Source organism: Myodes glareolus, chromosome 4, assembly GCF_982192425.1.
Source record: "Myodes glareolus chromosome 4, mMyoGla1.1, whole genome shotgun sequence".
NCBI classification, from domain to species: domain Eukaryota; kingdom Metazoa; phylum Chordata; class Mammalia; order Rodentia; family Cricetidae; genus Myodes; species Myodes glareolus.
Genome location: NC_142029.1, coordinates 62,439,616 through 62,461,080, shown reverse-complemented (window position 1 = coordinate 62,461,080; position 21,465 = coordinate 62,439,616). Strand labels below are relative to the sequence as shown.

General features: G+C 44.8%; 1 protein-coding gene across 4 annotated transcripts in view; it reads left to right on the top strand.

The window, feature by feature from the left end:
- The first annotated feature begins 4,431 nt into the window (after positions 1-4,431).
- Tmem108 (transmembrane protein 108) overlaps positions 4,432-21,465 on the top strand; it is a 281,925-nt gene continuing 264,891 nt past the window's right edge. For all 4 annotated transcript variants that reach the window (XM_085689649.2, XM_048417293.3, XM_085689647.2 and 1 more), the window contains exons 1-2: positions 4,432-4,524; positions 11,979-12,091. The gene's annotated coding sequence lies outside the window, so the exon portion shown is untranslated. The remainder of the gene's footprint in view (positions 4,525-11,978; positions 12,092-21,465) is intronic.

The window sequence follows — 21,465 nt, the reverse complement described above, 5'->3', positions numbered from 1 at the left end:
GTTCATTCAGGATCCTATCATTAAGTGCTACACCCTGGGTGGCTTAGAAACTTCAGATTTCTTTTTTTCTCAAAGGTCTAGAAATTGAAGGGCAGACCCCAGCATGCTGGGTCTAGTGCCCCCTTCTGGATTATAGACTGCCTTGCTCATGTGTAGTTTTATGTAGCACAGTGCAGGTAAGTCTCTGTGACTTTGAAAGGACCCCGAATTACGAAACAATTACAATTTTAGTAAATTACCCCGTTCACTTGTTGAAAAGTCCACTTTTGCAACATCCGAATGATCTCCCACAGACCTTGACTTCTGATAACACCACACTGCGACAGGATGTGGAGTTTCAGAACATGACTTTTTAGGGGTGGTTGGACATTCAGTCCATAATAGTAGGCCAACTATTTTGAATTCTTTGGAATTCAATATAGGCCTCACTTTTGGCAGGAAGCCTTCTCGGGTTCTGTCATCCAGAGTCGGCGCTCTTCACTTGATACTTGCCTGTGGCACACACCGTTTCAACAGCTTATGTCTTTTAAGATGACCTCAAAGGAAACACTCACGTAGCATCCGTTTGCTAAATGATTGAGACCAGGGGCTCTGCCTCATGTGTACACCAAATTACCTGCGTTGTTTTCTCAAAGGGACCTGTTTTCTGGGTTCACATATGTCATTGTAAAACACAGGCACTGTGTCACATGAGATCTTAGCTTTATTTTTCTTTTATATCAGCTTGGGACTTCTAAGCATTTTATTCAGTAAAAATTTTGCCTACTTATGTTGTATCTTACATACATACAATCTGCTATTTCCTTGCATTAACCACCCCTGCTTTTCATGCCTAGCAGGACAGTGTGCAGTCTCTATCTAATGGTCCTGTTGTTGGGAAGGTCACATGAGGCCCTGATGATATTTATAATGTTTCTTATGTTGGAGCAAGTATAGAAGAGCATGCAGTATTTAATTGTGTTTAATGTCAAAGTATTTTGTAAAACAGACCAGGATGTTGCTTTTCTTTAAGTTTTATAAATATATATTTTTTTAAAAAAAATCAACCTTTCTACAAAAATATCTTGCATTAGATATGTACACAGTCACACTAAATGGAAAGAAGTACCAGTCATTAAAACATGGATACATAGATAAAACCTATTATCCTGGCTGGATTCATATAACAGATGGAAACCAGACTCTTGCCTAATCTGTGGGTCTTCATGAATGAAGTCAATTAAGTTTGGAAAAGCTATTTATTATGAGATAAAAATGCAATTAGTGCTGATAAAACATTAGTGGAGTTCTGATTATAATAAAGCAACTGTGGATTTCTGGGAGTTGGCAGTGGGGTGGGGTGGTTTATATTTTATCTCTTCTTTTCCAATATACGTAAATCTCTTACTGAGCAATTTCCGGGTTAGGGAACCTTGCCTGAGCTGACCCCTATCGGATACTAACACACCCATTTCCAGGGACAGGAGAGCTGGGTTGTGTCTCGGAAGCAAGCTGACTGAGGAATGGAAAGTGCCTGGCAGCGTGCATGTTTTTCTTTTCTTAGCTTCGCATCCACAGGCAAGGATTCCTTTGCTTCTTGCACCTCCTTCTGTAATGAGGACACCCACGGGGAGAAAAAGAAATGCTTCTCTATCGTTAAAAGTTGACATCAGTCGTGCTCGTTAAATATCTGTTAAAAACTGTCCTTATTTTCCCCCAATAGATAAAGTTACAAGTTTACAAGGGTGAGAAAAATTCTCCCCCACTTGGTTGCTGTGAAACATATTTTTAAGGTGTCAGAGGAGGGACCTAGCTTTCAGGCTCACACATGGGGCTTCTGTGTTTCTGGGACTACACATGAAGTCAGTTACCAGCAAGATGGCTGTTGAGTGTTCTGAGGGGACCTCTGATTCATCTGAAAACTGGGTCATACCCCACTGTGGCAAATACCATCCCACAGATAAACTGGGTGACAACCACGCTCAAACACTCTGGATCTAGTCACCTTACTACACAAAGTAACAGAATTTGGTAAAACCCCAGTGACGAGAATTGCGAATTCTTTATAAAAGTCTCCGCTCCCTTATTTAGCTAGTACAGCAGGCTAAATGAATAGCACAGCTGTTGGCTTGGGGTTTGCTTGTCCGCTGTTGATCCATATCTGGAGGTACAGCCCTGACTTAAATTTAACCACTACTGACTTCAGAATTTGTACATAAACTGGAGGAAGTTCTTCCTGGGCCCTAGGAGTCTGCGATTCAGCATCTATCCCAGACGGTACTTGCTGAAGGCTTTGGGGAAAGCCGCGGAGACTAAACTCTCCTTAAATCCCAACTAGAAACGTGTGTCACCTAAGAGCATCAAACAGGTGACCTTATCACCAGAGAGCCAACCAACTTGGTGTGGGTAACAGAGGCAATAGGTTCTTTCTGGAACATGTAGTCAGCCCACCGGAATCGATCCCAGTTGTAGACCTGGCATCTCGATTTGTACCGGCGAATAGCCTTGGTAGTATTTATTACCTATGAGTTATTTTTGGCCTTTGAAAATCTATTTCCACAAATTATGTGGAGACCTCCTTCTGTTTACAGCATGCTGGTGTCATTAATGATTTATGTTCCTGGGTTGATACTTTTTTTCCTTGCTTAAAAACTAAGCCTAAGATGGGATTTGGTGGCTCAGGCCTATAATACCTCCACTTAAAAGGTAGAGGCAGGAGATTCAGGAGTTCAAGGTCATCCTCAGCTACATTAGAAAGTTGGAGGCCAGACTGGACTGCATGAGACACACTGTCTCAAAACACAAAACCAGACGTTAAACTCTGTCATTGGTGCAGCAGTTTATACAGGTATTCTCATCAGCCATTGGGTATGAATCATATCAACTGTGGAGCTTGGGAAATGTGCAGCATTCTGGGTAGATGCTCCAGGGCCAGGCTCTCACAACTTGCTTTTTGAAAAACTGCAACATGCAAGTCAGGCTTGAGAACACTGATTTCATGACAGAAGCAGAATCTCTGAGGCCTTTCGACTTTGGCATCTTCCTATTCCTATTGTCCAGGACCATGGGACCATTGTGGTAGCCTCAGGCACCCTGAAAATCTGAATTTGGGGCTAAGCCACCTCTGATAGGAGCAGTATAGTGAATCATGCCTGAGACAAAGTGAGCCTCACTTTTGACTGAGATGCCAGACGCATCAGACATATAGACAAAGGCGAGGGTTTCTCAAAGTATCAGCTTGATCACCTCTATGAAGAGAAGAATAAAACTACTTGGCACGTGTTCCTATCTCTTGGCCAGAAGGGCTGGTAGAAAGCGGATTTGGAAAGCTTAATATGAAAGACTTTTGAGAGCTGGGCATGGTGAAGCATACCCATAATCCCAGCACTTGGGGCTCAGAAAGGATCATAAATTCCAGGTCACTCTAGACTACATGGGGGAGGGAGAGGGAGGGAGAACTCTCTAACTGCCTTGAGACATTATTGGATTGGCAATGTTGGATGACAAATATGCTAACTGCCCAGTCTGAAAACACTCACGTCAAACCTGAGATAGCAGAGGCATTGGATATTTGACAGGGGGATACAGGGGTATTTGGGTAACTTTAAAAACCCTCAAGGGAAATGACAATCTAAGCTCCGTGGTTTATGCCTGAATTGCCCAGAGCGTTAGTTCTATCTCCCTCTCTTTAAAAGGTGTTTCTGAGTTTGCCTGTGGAGTCCTAAGACCGGCTGTTGAGATTCCACAAGGCTGGGACCACTTACATGGTTCCTCTCTCATCTGATCAAGTTTCAAGCCACATTGACCCAGCTCTTTACTGCAGAGGCAGAGCTAGTGGACTCATCTGTCTCTGCTTGTCTGTTCCATATACACGAAGTTGGTCCACCTGGCCACTCCATAGCCTTTCCTCAGCTGCCCAAGCCAGAGGCCTCATCAGATCACCCCATGTTGAGGCAGTCCTCTGGATGCTCTTCATCACTGAAGGACAAGAAAGGTCCTGAAACGTGTCAACAAATCGAGCAGGGGTGTTTTGACAGTGCTCCTTAAAAGCATGGCCTTGGACCAAGAGAAGCTTCCTCACCACTTGGGGGCTTGTTAGAAATGCAAGCTCTCGAGACTCCACCCCAGACTTTAACAAGACTCCCAGGTGATTCTTATTTAAACTGGGATCTGAGAAATCAATCGATGTAGGCATTGATCAACTGGACGCCACTCATCCGTGGAAATAAGGGACTCAGCCCTTTGTGCCCGCTTCGCACCCGCTCTGCTCGGTAGCAACCGAACCCCCGGGGACATCGGAGCCAGGCGCTTGCCGAGGGCAATTTGGTGATTGGCTTGTGCGGCCACGTGACCAGTGCTGGGCCTTCCATGCAACAGGATTGGTTCTTGCGGACGCTGACGGACAGGGCCGGGGCGGGCCAGAGCCCGGTCGGAGGGGCGCCCGCGGGGGCCGGAGGGGCGAAGGCGCGAGAGCGCGAGTGCGCGTGCGCGAGCGGTGGGGCTTTCTCCGGAGCCGTCGGAGGGAGCGGGAGCGCTTCTCCGGAGGTGAGCGGAGCGGGACAGTCCCTCGGATGGCGGGTCCTAGGTGGCGGCGGGGAATGGCTCGGGGATTCGCCAGCCCCGGGAGCCTTGCATTGGGGAGGATGCAGGGCAAATACATTCGCCAGCCTTGGTGCCTCGGTTTCCCTTTTCCCACCCTCCGGTACATTTCTCCATCCTCCCCGCGGCTGTACCGGAGGAGGCTTGCCCACCTGGCCACCTTGCCTCCGCCTTTGTTTCCCGCCCCGGAGGGACGCTGCCACCGGTCCCCTTCTCAGGGGAAGGGCGCGGGAGACGCCGCGGGGATGCCACAGGAGCTGGACCCGGGCTGGGAAGAAGGTGGCTTCAATGCAGCGGGGACCTGTCGCGTGGGAGAACGAAATGGGGAAAACGTAGTGTCACTTTGGTTCGAGCCCTTGAGACTCGAACTAATCCGGCGGCTGCGAGCGAAGCGAAATTCCTAGCGCATCTGATGATCTTTCTGCCTTTAATGCGGGCGCGGGCATCGCGAGGGACCGAGTCCGTGCTGCCCCAGGAAGGGTGCCCTGGGAAAGCTGCCCTGTCTGTCCGCTGGACCTCGCATCTGCCCTCCCCCAGACTTTCACCGAAACCCAACGCGCGGAGCCTGTGGAAAGAATCTGGAGATGCGTTTAAAAGCTTCTTTTTCTTTTTCTTTTTTCTTTAAAGCAATTGGATAGAGCAGGTCACACACAAAATAGGGTTTCTAGAGACTGTAACTGATGGCTGGGAAATGGTGAGGGAATTGCCTGCAGTGAACTGCAGACCAAACAGCGCACTTAGAGGCTTCTTCAAGAAGATCCAAGAAGTGGGGGTGGGTTCTGTGACTTTCTAGGGCTGTTCAAGAGGGTACTTATTTCAGCTTGTCGGGAGGACAGTGTAGGAAGGGTGAAGTGGGTAGGGTCTAAGGTACACTTTCTAATTCCTTGAAAAAGTGTATGCTTAAAAAAAAATCATTTAGCTACCAGAAGAGATATGGGGGGGGGGGGGTGGATTCTCTGCTGAATCCTTCTTTGGAAGAGAGAGGGCGTGTCTAGGAGCTTAAACGTGGTGGTTAAGGCGTCAGCATGTCTCCAGACATAGCAGCAACGACAGGCAGGACATCTTATGGTTAAACTTAAAAGATCCCTTGAGTTTCCCACTGGTGAACTAGTTTAATGCACCTGGTGATGTGAAAATGGTTCAACTAATTACCAGGAAGATTTTCCTGGGCTCCCGAGTTTCCGAGTAACCCTTTCAGAACTTGCTGTGTTACTCGGGAACCATTCAGAACTTACCTGCCTCTCTGGAGACGGTCTGATACCGCTGTAAACCCCTTCCTTCCCCACTGAAGTTGTTTTCTGTTAGACAGCTAAAAACGACCATACCTTGTGTCAGCAAATACTCATTTAATTTACTGAATTCCACAAGATTCAATTAATTTACTTACTGAAATTTCAATTTACTGAACAAGTTAAACATTTTTTTTTTTATTTGAGAAGGCTCCCCTTTTATTTGCTAGACTAGAGAAATCAAATGCAGGGTTTTTGACTGCACCAAGTAAACTTCTGGTGGTTTCCGGAGATGAAAATAAGAGATTCAGCTGCCAGGCACAGCTGACCCTTGTAGAGTGCAATGACGGTTCGTGGCTAATAGTCTGAAACACGGCGAATTCGTGGGAATAACTTAAAAAATAGAAGCTGTGTGCCGTGGGGAAGGAAAAGGAATGCTGAGGGTGACAGTGGTGGCATGGTTTGTGAAAAGCATTCATGTTTGTTTTTTAGAGGGAAGAATGACTTTTTTTTCCATATAAGATACACAGAAGAGCTGGAGAAATGGCTCAGTGGCTAAGATACTCAGAGGTCATGGTTGGTTGTTTAACAGGTGGAAGTGGAATCAGCTGTGTCAAGGAGGCAGAAAAAAAAAAAACTCTGGTTAGGGTCTAAAGAGCCAACAGAAACATTGACAAGCATGATTCAACCTGAGGGACCCGGGGCACCTCTCTGACCTACAGGGTCTTTGTCCTCCAATTCAATAAAAGCCCCTGGTTCTGCTTTCAAGATAGCCACAAAATCATTTTCCTTCTGTTACCTCTGTCCGCTGGGTCACAGACAAGGAGGATGAAGAACTAAGGAGATAGATTATAGTCAAACCTGCATGCCTAAGCAGTCACGCTCTTTGAGAAGGATCTGTGTCACATTGTGTAAATAGAGAGCCTTCACCCTCGCGGGTGCCTGGGAGAGTTCCTTAGGGTGTGCACTGTAGGGTAAAGTTGGCTTCCATGGGGGGCTGGGTGGGCTCATCCGCTGGGGCAAAGGAGAGCCTGGAATGTTTGAATTCAACCAGGCTCTGCTGCGATGTTTGCGTTATCATCTAGCCTGGCTGGCCTTTGTATGACTTCCAGAGGACCTCTGGACTGTAACAGAAGTTCCTGGTGAGGCTGTGGTTCTCAGTCTGTGGCAGTTATCCCTGTAATGTGCTGTAGAAAAGAGCCCCACTGAGACACCAGTCTAGGATGCCTGTCTTTCCAGTCCTTGGCTCATGTCACCTACAGGTTTCCCTCAAACAAGTTGTGCCCTGGCTACCAGTAGATGGCGCTCTTGCCTCTGGGAATTTATGAAGAACATGATTCGTCCAGCAGCCGCGGAGATTTTGTGTAGATTTTGGATAGGCTGTTAGCTCCCAGGTTAAAATAATCCCAATCATAATGAAGTTCTGAACACTTAAGTGTTTATATAATATGGGAATAATGGGGTGGGGTGAGGATTTCTTTCTCTCTCTCTCTCTCTCTCTCGTGTGTGTGTGTGTGTGTGTGTGTGTGTGTGTGCGCGCGCGCGCGCGCTCTGATTCTGGGGCTGTAAATGGACAAGCAGGGTAGTATAAGTTTAAGATACGTTTAAGAGCACTTGGCATACACCCTGCTGGTTAAACAGACATGACGTTGAGGTTATGAGTTGATGTTCATTCCAAGACTTCATTTCTAATTTTTTGCATGCAGAGCTAGTCTCCACACAAGGATGACTCTATGAAGTGTACATGTGATTTTTAAACCCAGTCTGTAGTCAGTAATACATGTCCTGAAGGTAGCAGGGAGAGTTTTCGTGAAAATAATTTTAAATCAATATCCCAAGACTGCCCACAAAAGGTAGGTCAAATGATTTAAATCCATTTCTTTTAAGACTTGAAAAAATTTTCTGACAGGTGTTTGTAGTTGGTCTTAGCTACATTTGACCTTCAAGTCTGTTCAAAACTTGAACATTACAAAAAATAATACTTTTAACTGGAGTTCATTCATCTATCCTCCAGTTTTGAAATAACTAATTACTTTGTTCTTTGTTGCAGACTACTTTCTGAGGTGGGTTTTGTGCACACTAAATGCAAGGGAAGTTGGCACACTAGCCAGCAATGGAGAAGTCACAGCGTAGGGGAGGGTTTTCGCTCTGATCCTGCCCAGGCTGTAGGACATTGCCTCTGGGGGGTTATCACCCCGGTCACCTCTCTCTGTGCTGCTGACACTCTTTAGCTCAGTTTGTTTTGGGTTTATTCCTGTCTCTTCAAGTGAACTGATAAGCTTTTTTATTGGGTTCCTCCGCCTATATCAGTGGCAAACGCTAAAATCCCTTTGGCAGGAGATAGAAATAGTCACAAATCATTGACACTGCCTCATTTTGTGGCGATAAATCAATCTGTCTTTCTGGCTGTTATTTTTCTTGTGTTTACTGGGTTTGTCAAGTGAATGCAACTTAAATATCTTTCCAAGTATGAAGCTCTTTGCCGAGGTGGTTCCCATGAGGTCTCTCTGAAGCCTCCAGACGATGTTCATGTCAGTGCTGGTGTGTTTGTGTTCTGAAGTTAAGACAAGGGGGCACCTTGCTAGAGCTCTTCTCCTGCAGGTACTGGGGTGCTTCCATCCGGTCCTAGGGGTCAGAGGCGGAAGAACCCATGCTCAGGACACAGAAAGTGCCGTGACTCCAGGGCCTGACTAGGGAAGTTATTTGAGGAATTCCTTGATGTGGGATTAAAGTCACAGCATGGGTAGCTTTCACCATGGCTTTTCTTTTTAGCTTTTTCTTTTTTCTTTGGCTGACCCTGAGTTGGACTTTTTCTTGTACGTCTTTGGTGCTTTATCTTAACTTTTTAGCAATACTATTTTCTGTAAGAAAACCTTTTATCATTCTAGAATAGTCTTTGTACAGTATGAGGGCCTTAAGTTGAGTCCCTGGTCTCCCTAAGTCTTTGTGGATAAGAGAGTATAATTTGCCTTTGTAATTTCATGTCTTTGTTTTTATGTGTGTGTGTGTGTGTGTCTACGGAGCTGGGCCAGGGTATGTAGGTGATAGATGTGTGTGTGTGTGTGTGTGTGTGTGTGTGTGTGTGTGTCTACAGAGCTGGGCCAGGGTATATAGGTGATAGGTGTGTGTGTGTGTGTGTGTGTGTGTGTGTGTGTGTGTGTGTGTGTCTACGGAGCTGGGCCAGGGTATGTGTGTGAGTGTGGAGGCCTTTTTTTTTTTTTTTTTTTGAGACAGAATCTCTCATTGGCCTGGAGTTCCAAGATTTTGTTATTTGCTAGGCTAGCTGGAAAGTGAGCCCCAGAGATCGGTCTCTGTGTGTCCATCCCCCCCCTCCCCACTTCACTGTGCTGTTGTGCATATACACCACCATATCCAGCTTGGTTTCAGAGGATTGAACTCACTTCATCGTCTAAGCCGTTTCCCCAGCCCCAAAGGTAGAATTCTAACCGATAAGCTAACGTAGTGGTAGGGGAAAGCTGGGCACGGAATGCAGACATTAAGCTGTGAAAGTTTAGGGACAGTGTACCTTTTTTAACATTCCGCCCCAAACAAAGAGGCTAAGAAAAGCATTTTACCCACCTTAATAATGGATGTGCAAGTATTGGTGTCCATTTATCGTTTCTTCTTGGTACCCTCCTAATTTCACCAGAATGCTTTCAAGTTCATTCTGCTTTATTGGCAGTGACATGCATAACAAGGGACACCCAGCCTCATTATCCAATTTGAAGTCCACATATTCATTGCCTTCCTGATTTATAACAAGAAGAATTTTTAAGTCCTTATTAGCATATATTAAGTGTGCGTAATGGATTTTATTACAAAATTCTCATATGTGTATGTATTTTGATCATATTTGACCCCACTATTGCCATCTCTTGTTTCTCTTATGCTCCTGATGATCTAACCTCTTTGCTCTGCAAAGCTAATCCTTAGCTTCTAGTTTCATGTTTTGTGTGTGATGGGTGGGGGATGGGACGTGCACATGCTTATCATGTTTTCTGTGTGATGGGTGGGGGGTGTGTGCACATGCTTACCATGTTTTGTGTGTGATGGCTGTGGGTTGTGGGCTGTGCACATGTTTAATTAGGGTTATTTAAAGGAACGTCAATGAGAGTGTAATCTCAGTAGCACGAGAAACTTACCCACAGCTACACTACTGAAAAAAGGTCTCTCCCGTTCCAGCTACTGCCTGGAGATCCTTATGGAGGGATGGGACCTCGTGAGTCCCTCACCTCTAGCAATCCTCAACTGCCTAGAAATCCTTAGGGAGGGGCAGGACCTCATGGACCCCTTCCCAATCCATGAGAGAGTGATGTGAGGGTTAGACTCCCACTCCTTTCATTTATGAGTGGCTACATCTGGCTACATGTGTCTACTCTGAACTGCACTCCCAGCTCCTAGGTTCCCCAGGGTCTTCGAGATGTAAAACAGTTTAGATGGCAGAATGTCTAAGACATCACTAGTTACCTTTGTTAGTACCCAAGATTCACTGTGGCTAATTATTGTATTTCCCCTAACTATTTACAATGCCAAATACTTGCTTAAATAGGAGTTACTCAGAATTATTATGGATTAGAAATAAAACTCATTGTTCCCAGAAGCTGTGTAGACGTGACTTTGTGCTCCATTCCCACTGTGGACACATGAAAAATAACTTGGTTGTGGAGAATATTGCTTCGCAAAACCTCGGGCTCTGTGTCCTGTGACATCTTGCTCGCCCTTTATTCTGCAATGGCCCATACTGGTAGATGCCGCCTTCTGCTGCCTTTTTGGCCATGAGGTAGCATGATTTTTGTTTTTGCTTTAGTAGAAGAATAAATATTTTTTTCCTTCTTGGTTTACGGAGCAAATTCATATACTAGAGAACAAAGTCAAATTGTTGCTTCCAAGGTCAAATTCCTGCTACTAAGTTGTTATGAAATTTGGTGGGGAAAGGGGGCACCCATTACCTCCCTGAATTTGTTTCAAAAAAAGAAAAGGAGCAGTAACCCCTTAAGTTATAGTCTTCTTCTAAGAGTGTGACTCTGTAGAACTGTACCCGAGATCCAGACTAAGTAGCTCTTTATAATGCTGGTAGTTGAAAATTCATTTAGAATCAGAAACGATGCTGACATAAAATTTCCTTATATGTGAAAACCACTTCGTTTACAAAGCTTGCCAGATATTTTCTATTTTCATATCTCTTTTCTAATCACAGAGTGGTCACTGAGCAGCAGCATCAGGACCCCCGAGGGCAGTAGTTCTCAAACTGTGGGTCACAATCCTTTGGAGGATGGAATGACCCTTGCACAGGGTCACATAGAGGATATCCTGCATATCAGTTATTCACATAACGGTTCATAGCAGTAGCAAAGTTGCAGCTATGAAGCATCAAGAGGAAGGACTGAGAATCACCACCCTAGGGCATGCTAGAGCTGGAGAATGTCAGGCCTTACCCATCACCTTTCAACTCAGAACCTACATCTTATCAAGACGCCCCAATGACGTGAAGCACCAGGGCAGTCTGAGAAGTGATGCTTCCTTTCATGTGGCTTCTGGGATAGGCCCTGGAAGGGAGGCGTGATGTTTTCCAGGAGAGGAAACTGAGAGCCAGAGTTGTAAGTAGGTCAAGGTCACTGTAATAGCATCAACCGAGAGAGTCCTATTCTAAGCCTAATGCTTCCTTAGACTGGAGTGAACCTTACCCAAGAGACCTCACTGCCCAGTCCATGGGGTTTGACTGTGTGACTTGGAGCAGCCAACAGAAATTGAGCAAAAGCGGAAACGTGCATACCATTTTTTGCAGGGTCGGGGGCAGTGTTAGGAGGTGTATTTGTACCCATATGCCTGTGTGTGCAAATGTTTTTGGAAATCCTTCCTGCTATTTTCCATCCGTTGCTCACTAGAATGGAGAGAACCCCTTAGAGGAACCCTGGAGATTATACTGTAAAGATGCAGGGCTCGCTGAAGCTTGAGTATTTTGGTTTCTACATTAAGCCCTTCCCTCTTGAGTTTCCACCTCTCTTGGATGTATAAGAGAACCTCTTGGGTTGACCATGAACTGTTCCAGAGGTCAGGGTCTATGTGTTCAGCATGAAGTTCATTTTTAACAAATTCATTTGAACAATGGCTTTGGAGATGAGTTGTAGATAAATTGGACCTTTGTATTCATTCATTTTTGTCTTTTGGCAGATTGCTTGGCTGTGGTCCAGCATGCAGAAGTGAGTGTGGGGTGAAAAGCAGCGGATCTGATGGGTTGCGAGGATGTAAGAGCGTTTGAAGGCTTCCACACCCTCTCCTCCAGGGTAAGGCAAATGCATTCCCTGTTTTGCTGGCTTTGCTGAATCATAGGTGCTCTTGTCTCGCCAGCCCCTTGGAGTCAGTGCAATGGGATGCGCTGTCTCTGAAAGGCTTCTAAAACTTTCCTTATTCCAATCATGGACTCAAACCAACAAATATGAAAAATGGTGACCAAGGATGACCAAGGGATGGGCTGTGCATGGAGATATCTCTACAGAGGGTTGTTGAGTGAGTTTGTATGGGGTGTGATTTGAACAAGCAGGCTTGTTGAGGCTTCCCGAAGAGCAGGTCAGAGGGCGGAATTGAGACTGCTCTTTCCTAAAGCCATATCGTATTGCTAATAGTGTGGCCAGATGTTCCTTCCCACCCGCTTCCTCCTGCATGAATTGTTCACTGAACTTCCCCTTCATGATCTCTCTGTTCATGGAGGAAATAGCTGGTCAGAGATGAGGCCCCTGGTATGGTGGCCCATAGCAGCTTAAAGTACAGCATTCTGCCCATGCCAGAGTTTTCCATCTGGTATCTCAGAAGGCTGCATACACAGCCATGCAGCTGTCTGTGTTTGCTGGTACAGTGCATGTGACTACTGGGGACTTGGTAACCAAACCTGGTTTGGAGGGTTTTTGTGTGTGTGACAAAAAATGTCAAGACTAGTAGGACATAGTGTTTGGTGAGCCCTTCTGGATCTAGGTGGGGGTCCAGGAAGGAATGTGACTTCTTTTCTAAGCTCTCCAACTTCCACACTCAAACAAAAGCCAGATGCCTTGAAGAAGAAAGCATAACTAATACTATTCCAAGCAGAGCTAGGAATGGTTAGAGAGGGACAGGAGCAGTGGCGGGATTTTTTTTTTTTCAGCTTTAACCTGGAGGGAGGACTGTTTTTAGCCAGTGGGGTCAATGTCATGAGGCCTTCCTAGACAGAGGGCACCAGGAGACACTGCCTGTATATCTGTGTCTCGTGGGGCTCATTAATGAGTACGATTTACTGAACAATATAGATGATTAAGGGCTGCAGATCCCTGGAGATTCCCGTCAGTGTGCCTCATTGCTGCTCTCGAGTGACGCGCATGCTTAGGGATGAAGCAGGGAGATGCAGCTGGGAGGCCGGCCATCTATAGAAAAGTCCAAGTGACCAGCTGGCACTGACCTCAGCCCAGGGCCTAGGGGTTGCTCATGAGAGGAGTGTTCCTTGTTAAATTTTGTCCCTAAAGGGATTTTGCTTAGCATGGGGCTATTCTCCTTTTTATCTGCGGCTCCCACGTAGCCTCTGTTTTAAATGTATCTAAGAAGTATTTTACGTCAAAAAATAGCAATTGACCGGCATGTTCCTGTGTAAATGTTGTAGAAGGGTCAAATTGTGGAGGCAGTCATTCTTTAACCATTGATAAGGGGCCAAAGAAAGTGGGGTGAGTTTCCAGTGCACTAGGCAGTGCTGGTTTCAATGAGGGAGGTCTTGTGTGGGCTGTTGCTGTGCATTGTAGGATGGATAGTGTGCCCTTGCCCTTAGCCTCTGCCCACTAAATGCCAGTATCTCCCCAAGCAATCAAGACCATCAGAGAGGTCTATGGGTATTGTTAACCGTTTCCTAGTAGATAAAATTACCACAGCTGGAGGAATACACTGATTTAATCTTGTTCTGAATTTCTCTAGGGTTGTGTTTTAATTTACCTAATTCCTTTTTTCCTTCCTATAAAATAGGTATACCATAGCAGCTCAGCCTGAGGAAGCAAGGTACACAGTACTGTGTGGTTGTTGAGGGTTTCTGTAGAGATCAAATGATAACTGTCTCCCACAGATACTTAGGGCCCAAGAATCCCTCCTGATCCTCATGATGTAAATAAGTTGGGGAACAATGGGAGTTAAAGAATGGTGAAGTTAGCAGTATGCGCAGCAATGTGCGGTTCTAGACTCCGAGTTCATTGGAAGATGTGCTCTAGCTCACTGCAGCAATATATTCTGCATGAAAGCTTTTCCTTGGCAAAGTTAAGGACCAGCAGCGGGCACGAGGCAAAAAGATGGCCATTCCAGAGTAGTCTTGGAAATTGCGTCTGACAGGGTGATTTCTTAATGTTAAAATGACTCAAGTATAGTTAGACCAAAGGAGAGAGAGAGGTAACCACCAAAATAAAAATTTCCTCCCACATGACTGGCAACTTTTGTATTTCTTTCCTTTTTTTTCCCTTTGAGAGTATGCAGAGAAACCCTGCTTTGAAAATGAGAGAGAGAGAGAGAGAGAGAGAGAGAGAGAGAGAGAAAGAGAGAGACTGAGAGAGAGTATAGGATATTGAAAACAGGCTTCTTCAGTGTACATCCTCGGGGTGATAAATAACATGATTTCATATGATACATGTTCTTTGATATTTTCCAGTGTTGTGTCTTGGAACAGTAAAAGGAGGCCAGACTTCTGAACTGATCTGAAATAAACTACACTATTTTAGCAAAGAGCCTCAGTCCTGTTAGAGGACATGGCCACTGCAGGGACCAGATGGATAGAAGCTGCGAGGCTTCTTTTGAGTTCTCTGCACTGTGTTTATGGTTCATGAAAGATTTGCCCCTGCTCTTTACCTTGGATCTAATGTGTGGGAGGCCATTGTAGACAGTCTGGTGCCTTTGGCTTCTGGGGTGTGTGTGTGTGTATGTGTGTGTGTGTGCGCTCGCGTGCGCGTGCACATGCATGCGTGTGTGTAAGAATGCCTGGAAGAGAGGTTGAGTACTTAAAGAATGAGGCTCTTGCATGAAAAGAGAGGTGGCAATGCTTATCTTGGGAGGAGTAGGCAGGTGTTCAACGCTGATATTTTTCTAGTGCTCCTACTAAAATTCTGTGTCCAGGCCAGTCATCAGGATTGCCTGGTTTCCTGTTATTTTCTGCTGCAGATCTCAGAGTGGACCTCGTGATCTACTTTAACAAGGCCCCAAGGTGACACCTGGAGAATCCTTGTTCTTTGTCATGTGTCGTGGATCTTACATGGCATCTTTGTGTCTATGGTGGAGAAGGCATAGAGAAAGTATTTTTCTAGGCTCTCAGCATAGACAGAGGATTTTCTCTTGCTAACAGCTTGTGTCCTCCTCCCATAATGGCCTGAACTTTGCCCCAGTAGCAGTCACTAGCCATGTGTGACTGTGTAAATTGTTTAGATTATATCTCGGGTCTTTATTTGATCTTATCACATATCAAGTGCCCTCTAGTCACACATGATTTCTGCCTGCTGTCATAGATAGTACAGATATAGAACATGCCCACCACTGGTGAACATTCTACTGCCACGACTGCTTTAGATCCTAAGGCTCCCAGTCTTTTAGCAAGTCACATTTGTAGTGACCATGTACTCTTGTTATAAAAAGATATCAATTCATGCAGAACAGAACTCTTTTAGAATGGCTCTATCCTGGTAAGACGTGTGTGTCTTGCTGAATTTTTTATCAATGTTACATTTGTGTGCTACAGGCGGTGCCCTGGGCCTGTCCCTCTGACACAATAGAATGCACTGTCTCGCAGAGCAGTCTCTGTCCATTTTTCTTCTTGGCCCAGCCCTCAGCAGTGAGGCTTGTTTGTACGGCAAGCCTTTTATGAGATCGCCTAGAGCTCCACAAAGAGTCTAGAAGAAGCGAGAAGAGAATTTTCACCTCTCCTTCTTCCAAGTCCCAACTTGGCTCAGAAAAGTGTTCCATAAGAGGGTCTTAATTCATAAGCCTACCCTCTGAGGAGTTACCCCTTGCAGAATGAATCTCTAATGTTCCATTAATCTAGTTTAGTGACTAAGCCCTTTAGTAACACAGAAGGCTTTTCTGTTGATATTATCTATTAATATTACCAATATTAGTCGCTCAGAAATTTTCATTTGAACAAATGAAAAGAGAGGGAAATAAAGACACATTTTTAAGAGATGTGATTTAAAGCCTACTGAGCCGTAGGTCGTTCTGCATGATATAGGGAATACAAGCGAGAAGTCTGTGTGCCATCAGTAGGGTAGCTGGAAGGGAAGGGAGAGGAGGTGGGGGTGAAACTGATCTTCTAGATGATTCACTTAATGGGAGGGGGCAGTTGGGACAATGACACAGTGCTGGTTTTTTTCCTTCTTTGTGTTTTTGTTTTGTTCTTGTTTTTTCAAGGCAAGGTTTCTCTGTGTAGCTCTGGCTATCCTGTACTCTCTCTATAGACCAGGCTAGACTCAAACTCACAGAGATTTGTGAGGTTTTTGTTGTTGTTTTTGAAAGACTTTTTTGAGTGGCTTTAGGTAGAAGCAAAATGTAGAAAGAAAAATAGGAAGATCTTCTGTGTCCCTCCTCCTCCTACGTATGCCTGTCTGTTCCTGTTGCCACTGTCCCCCTCCAGACTGGCATTTCTATTGTGCTCTATTAACTTACATTTATATCATAATTACCCCAGGACAGTGGTTTACATTAGAGTGCAACCTGGGAGCTGTACGTCCCTTGGATTTGGACTAATGCATGATGACACATGTTCACCATTATAATCACGGGCATTTCTTTTTGTTTGTCTAAAACCCCTCTGTGTCCTGTTTAGTCATACCTCCTTCCCCTCCTCCACCCCTAAACTACTAGAAGCTATTACTTTTCTTATGGCCACAATTTTGTTTTTCATGCAGTTGGAGTCACACAATGGGAAATCCCTCAGAAACCACTTCTTCTGCCTATAGATACACACAAGTTTCTTCCCATCTTTTTGTGACTTTTGTGTACTGAATAATATTCCAGAACTTTCTGGATATCTTGGTTGCTCTCAAAGTTAGGCCATTTTAAATAAAGATGCCCTAAACATCTGTGAGCAGGCTTTCGGATGGACATGATTCCATATCTCTTTTGTGTAAATATCAAGGGGCATCACTGCTGGATGCTTTTTGTAAGAATGTTTTGTTTTGTAAAAAACTGACAAACTACCTTCAAAGATGGCTGTACCATTTTACATTCCCACCAGCAAGTATGAGGGTTTCTTTGTGTACATTTCCACCAGCCCTGGTTGTTGTCAGTGTAGCATGGTGAATAAAAACTCAGAGACAGAAATTGGGGTTCAACCTGAAGGTCAGAAAAACAAACAGCCAGCCACTGGCTCTTACCTCTACCTCAGTCTGAAATGGCGATCCTGCCTCCAGGAATCTTAGAATGAGATTGAGAGCTATCTCCTCCCATCTTATATTCCTCTCTAGGGCTGGGATTAAGGACGTGCACCACTATTGCCTGGTTTCTGTGGCAAACAAGTGTGCCACCACTGCCTGGTCTGTAAGGCTGACCAGTGAAGCTGTTTTACTCTTTGAATTTCAGGCAAGCATTACTTATTAAAATACAAATGAAATATCACTACATGTCAGGGTTCTGGATTTGAGCCATTCTAAAACAGGCCTGGTGATGTCTCATTGTGGTTCTAATATCCATTTCCTTGATATGTATGTAACATCATTTTATATCTATATTTGCCATGTATACATCTTTTTGGCAAAATATCTATTAAAATTTTGGCCATTTTTTTATAATTAGGTTTTATATTTTCTTACTGACCCTTGAGAACATTTTATACTTTGAATCTTTTTATCATAAATACCCTTTGTGAATACTTTCTTAACACCCATTGCCTTCTCATCCTCTTGGTGTTAACGTTCAGACAGCAGACATTTTTAATTTTAATAAAGGCCCACTTACCAACAATTTTATAAATTTTGCATTTGGTCTTATTTTTTAAAAGCCAAAGTGCTACCTAAGGTCACTGTACATTTTTTTCTTACCCCCTGTGTCTTTCATAGTGTTTTGAGTTTTACGTTAATGTCGGTGATTCATGTTGCAATAGTGACTATGATGAATGTAAGATGTTTAGCTGCATCCATTTGTTTACTTGGGTACCAGCTTCTTGTTGTTCTGGTGCCGTTCGTGGAAATACCCTTGTTGCCTCATTGCATTGCCTGCCTGCCTTTGCTTGTTTGTTGTATGCTGCATAATGAGGGAGAAATTGGGAATCCGGATGCAGAGGAAGTTATAAAGGCCTACTGCAAGCTCTTCACATTTGGTTTTGGGAAGGAGATGGGCAAAGCCTTCCTCCACCCTGGCTTTGGGTATAGTCCACCCTTCTCATGAGATTGAGAGGCCCAGATAGGTGTCCAAGGATTGGCAGATCTGGGCCTTATCTTAGGAGGCTCTCTAGCCCCAGGAGCCCAGAGAGTTGAGAAGGATTGGGGAGTGTTGGAGATTGGTCTGTGGGGATGGCCTGCAGAAGAAGAAATCTTAGTAGAGAAGTAAACGAGAGGATAAATATAGTGTGGTGAGGTCCTTCTTTAGGACATGTTTAAATTAATTAGAGCTATCTCAGAATCTCTGAGCAAGAGCATCCAAGTGAGTGGCTGGGCATGCATAAGTGTCTGGATCTTTCCAGGGAAAGGCAATAAAGGCTTGGGAGGACTGGTTCGGGAGGATAGTAAAGAAGGCATCGTTAAGATCGAACACAGAAAAGAAGGCAGCAGAAGAGGAGATAGAGAGGAGGAGTGTGGTGGGGTAGTGACCACAGGGAGGAGGGAACAACGGCTTAGTTGATTTTGTCGAGGTCCTGTGCTAGTCAATAAGTACCATTGGGCTTTTTGGCCCCACAAATAGGAGTATTGTGAAGGGAATTGATGGGAGTTAAAAGGGTTGCTTGCAATAGCTACTCAATGATGGGCTTGTGGCTGAGGCTTGGGGTGGTAGCGAGAGGATACTGGTCCTGGGTGATGAAGGTATAAGAAGAGAATAGGATTGTGATGGGCAGGTCATGAGAAGAGAATAGGATTGTGATGGGCAGTTGTTGAAGGGTTTGAGGTGCTATCGATGAGAGGGTTGATTGAGGACAAGGGGCTATGGGTAGAAGTTTGGGTGTGGACAGGAGCACCACCCATGTCTGGGCTAAGGAAGAATATGGTGGATATCTTTAGGGGAGAGGGATGTGTATAGAAACCTTACATTTAGATAAGAGACATCAGTCTAACAGTGAGAGTGGGCATTGGCATTCATATAGAAGAGTAGGTGGAGGTTGTGTTGCCAAACTGGTAGACCATGTTAGGTGTACGGAGTGGATTATGGGAATGATTAGTGGAATTTCTGAGACTCCTATTGTTGTTAAGTTAGTAGGTTAGGTTGCCCTATGCCATTCAGTACATAGGGAGAAAGAAGCCCCTGGTCTAATGTGAAAGAGGTTTTTCCTGCCAGCCACTGTGCTGTTCACCCTGAGTTCTGATGAACTAAGGTGGGACTGGTTAGGGGTCAAGAATTTGGGTCTCTTCACAGGACCAAGGTGGGGGATGAAGGTTGTTGACAGAGGTCAGCGGGGGCCAGAGAAGGCAGTCCATCTGCTAATGTCTCTATTGTCTGCAGCTTGTTCAAGCCTTCTTTATGGGCAGCAGTAGGTTAGAGCAGTCCTTAGCCCAATGGTCAGTTTGATTACATCAGAAACAAGGAGGTATAGCCTTTGACTTATCATTACATAGATGGACAACAGTAAAAAGATAGGGTTGAGGAGTTGTAGATTCTTCACAAGCCCAAGTGAATCCTAAGGGCTGGACCCTCATTTGGCCTTGACAGCACCAAAGGAAAAAATAACTGTGGCCACCTACATGATCTTAAACACCCAGCAGGAAAGTATAATCAAGATTAAAATGATCAGTATGTTTCAATAACAATTCAGGGGACTGCGGTCCTAGGATATATACTTAGCTATATGAAATGCTATTTGACCAACCATTTCTCAGTAATGATTTACTTCCTGATTATATATGTTGCCCAGATAGAAGACAAGACCTTCCTTGGCTTACTTCAGCACTGCAGTGTCTGTCCACAGCTGAGATACAGGCCTGTTTTATTAAACGCTGAAGCCAAGTCTAAAATCCATGCTTACCAACTGTAGTGCTCTATCTGGGAGAGTACTTAGCACAGATGCCCCGGTGTGTCTCTCTGTACCCTAACCATCGTGTTCCATGACTGAAAGAGGATGCCAGATACTCTGTTACTAAACTCACAGGTCTGGGAAGTTAATTCAGATATCCAAGTGTTGTCCTTGGAGCTTAGCTAGACAACCCTATAAAAGATGCTGACTTCAATGACTTCTCCCACAAGCTGCTGATTACACAGTTACCTTAACCTTGTACAGGGTTCTGGTGCATGGTCCAGCCAGTCATACTTATATTTCACCTTACTGTTTAAAACTTGAGTTAATCGTGATGCTGAAATGTTTTCCTCATTAACTTCATCTCTTAATGTTCCCCCCACCCCCCCCAGGGTTGTTATATAGGACACCCAATGGTCAGTTTTGAACTTAATGTTGGCCAATGAAAAATGTCTCAAGTCTACCAAACCAATAGCCTTACTCTTATAATTGACCACAGTGGCAAAAGCCATCTGTAACATGAGGTCCTGCTTGTTGGGGTTTTCTGTCCTTCCCGATTCCCACAGCTGTTTAGCCCCAAAGAAAATCACACAGAGATCTCCATAAGTTATAAAACTGATTGGCCCATTAGCTCAGGCTTCTTGTTAACTCTTGTAAGCTTATGTTAACCCATTGTTCTTATCTATGTTAGTCACATGGCTCGGTACCTTTCTCAGCCGGGCAGATTACATCTTGCTTCTTCCATGGTCTGGGCAGGACTGGGAGGAATCAGCTTCCTCCTTTCTAGAATTCTCCTGTTCTCATTGCATCACCTCTACCTCCTGTCTGGTTTTCCTGCCTATACTTCCTGCCTGGCCAATCAGCGTTTATTTAAAACATGATTGACAGAATACAGACAATTCTCCCGCAGCCATCAGTCTTCTTCACACCCGTGACAGAGCCCACCAGGGGTTCTATAGATGATTTCTTATTTACTTTCTTCTTTCAGTAAGGACAAAGCTTCCCCAGCTCTTTCCTTAACTATGATCGCAGCAGGGATTACACAGGTTCTAATAGTCTCACATGTGTATGTATGTTTCATCTGTGCACTCCAAGGGTGCATACTGTTACTTCATGGCTGTCTTATATTTTAGGTCTTTGCCATCTGTTATGTTTTCCTGTGATGAGTCCTCCTCGGAGGCACACTAACTGCTGTCCTTTCTACATCATCCCTTTTGTCACCTCGAAGAAGTTAAAAGAGATCTGATGCCCTAAATCTCTAAAGGCAGTGAGGGCAGGACTTACGGGCCATCCAACCCATCCCTCTTCTTGTCACTCTAGACATTTTTCTTTCAGGACCTAGACCTGTAACAGCTGGACTCCCTGGTAAAAGTGGTCTTCCAAAATTGCAGAGGCCTGGGTCTCATCGTGACAGAAAATGATGAGTCTGCTTAGCCCTGGGGAAGAAACACTTTTTCTACCATCACCAGTCAGGTCTGGTTCAGGATGAGCAAGAAAACTGGATGAGCAACTACAAGTCCA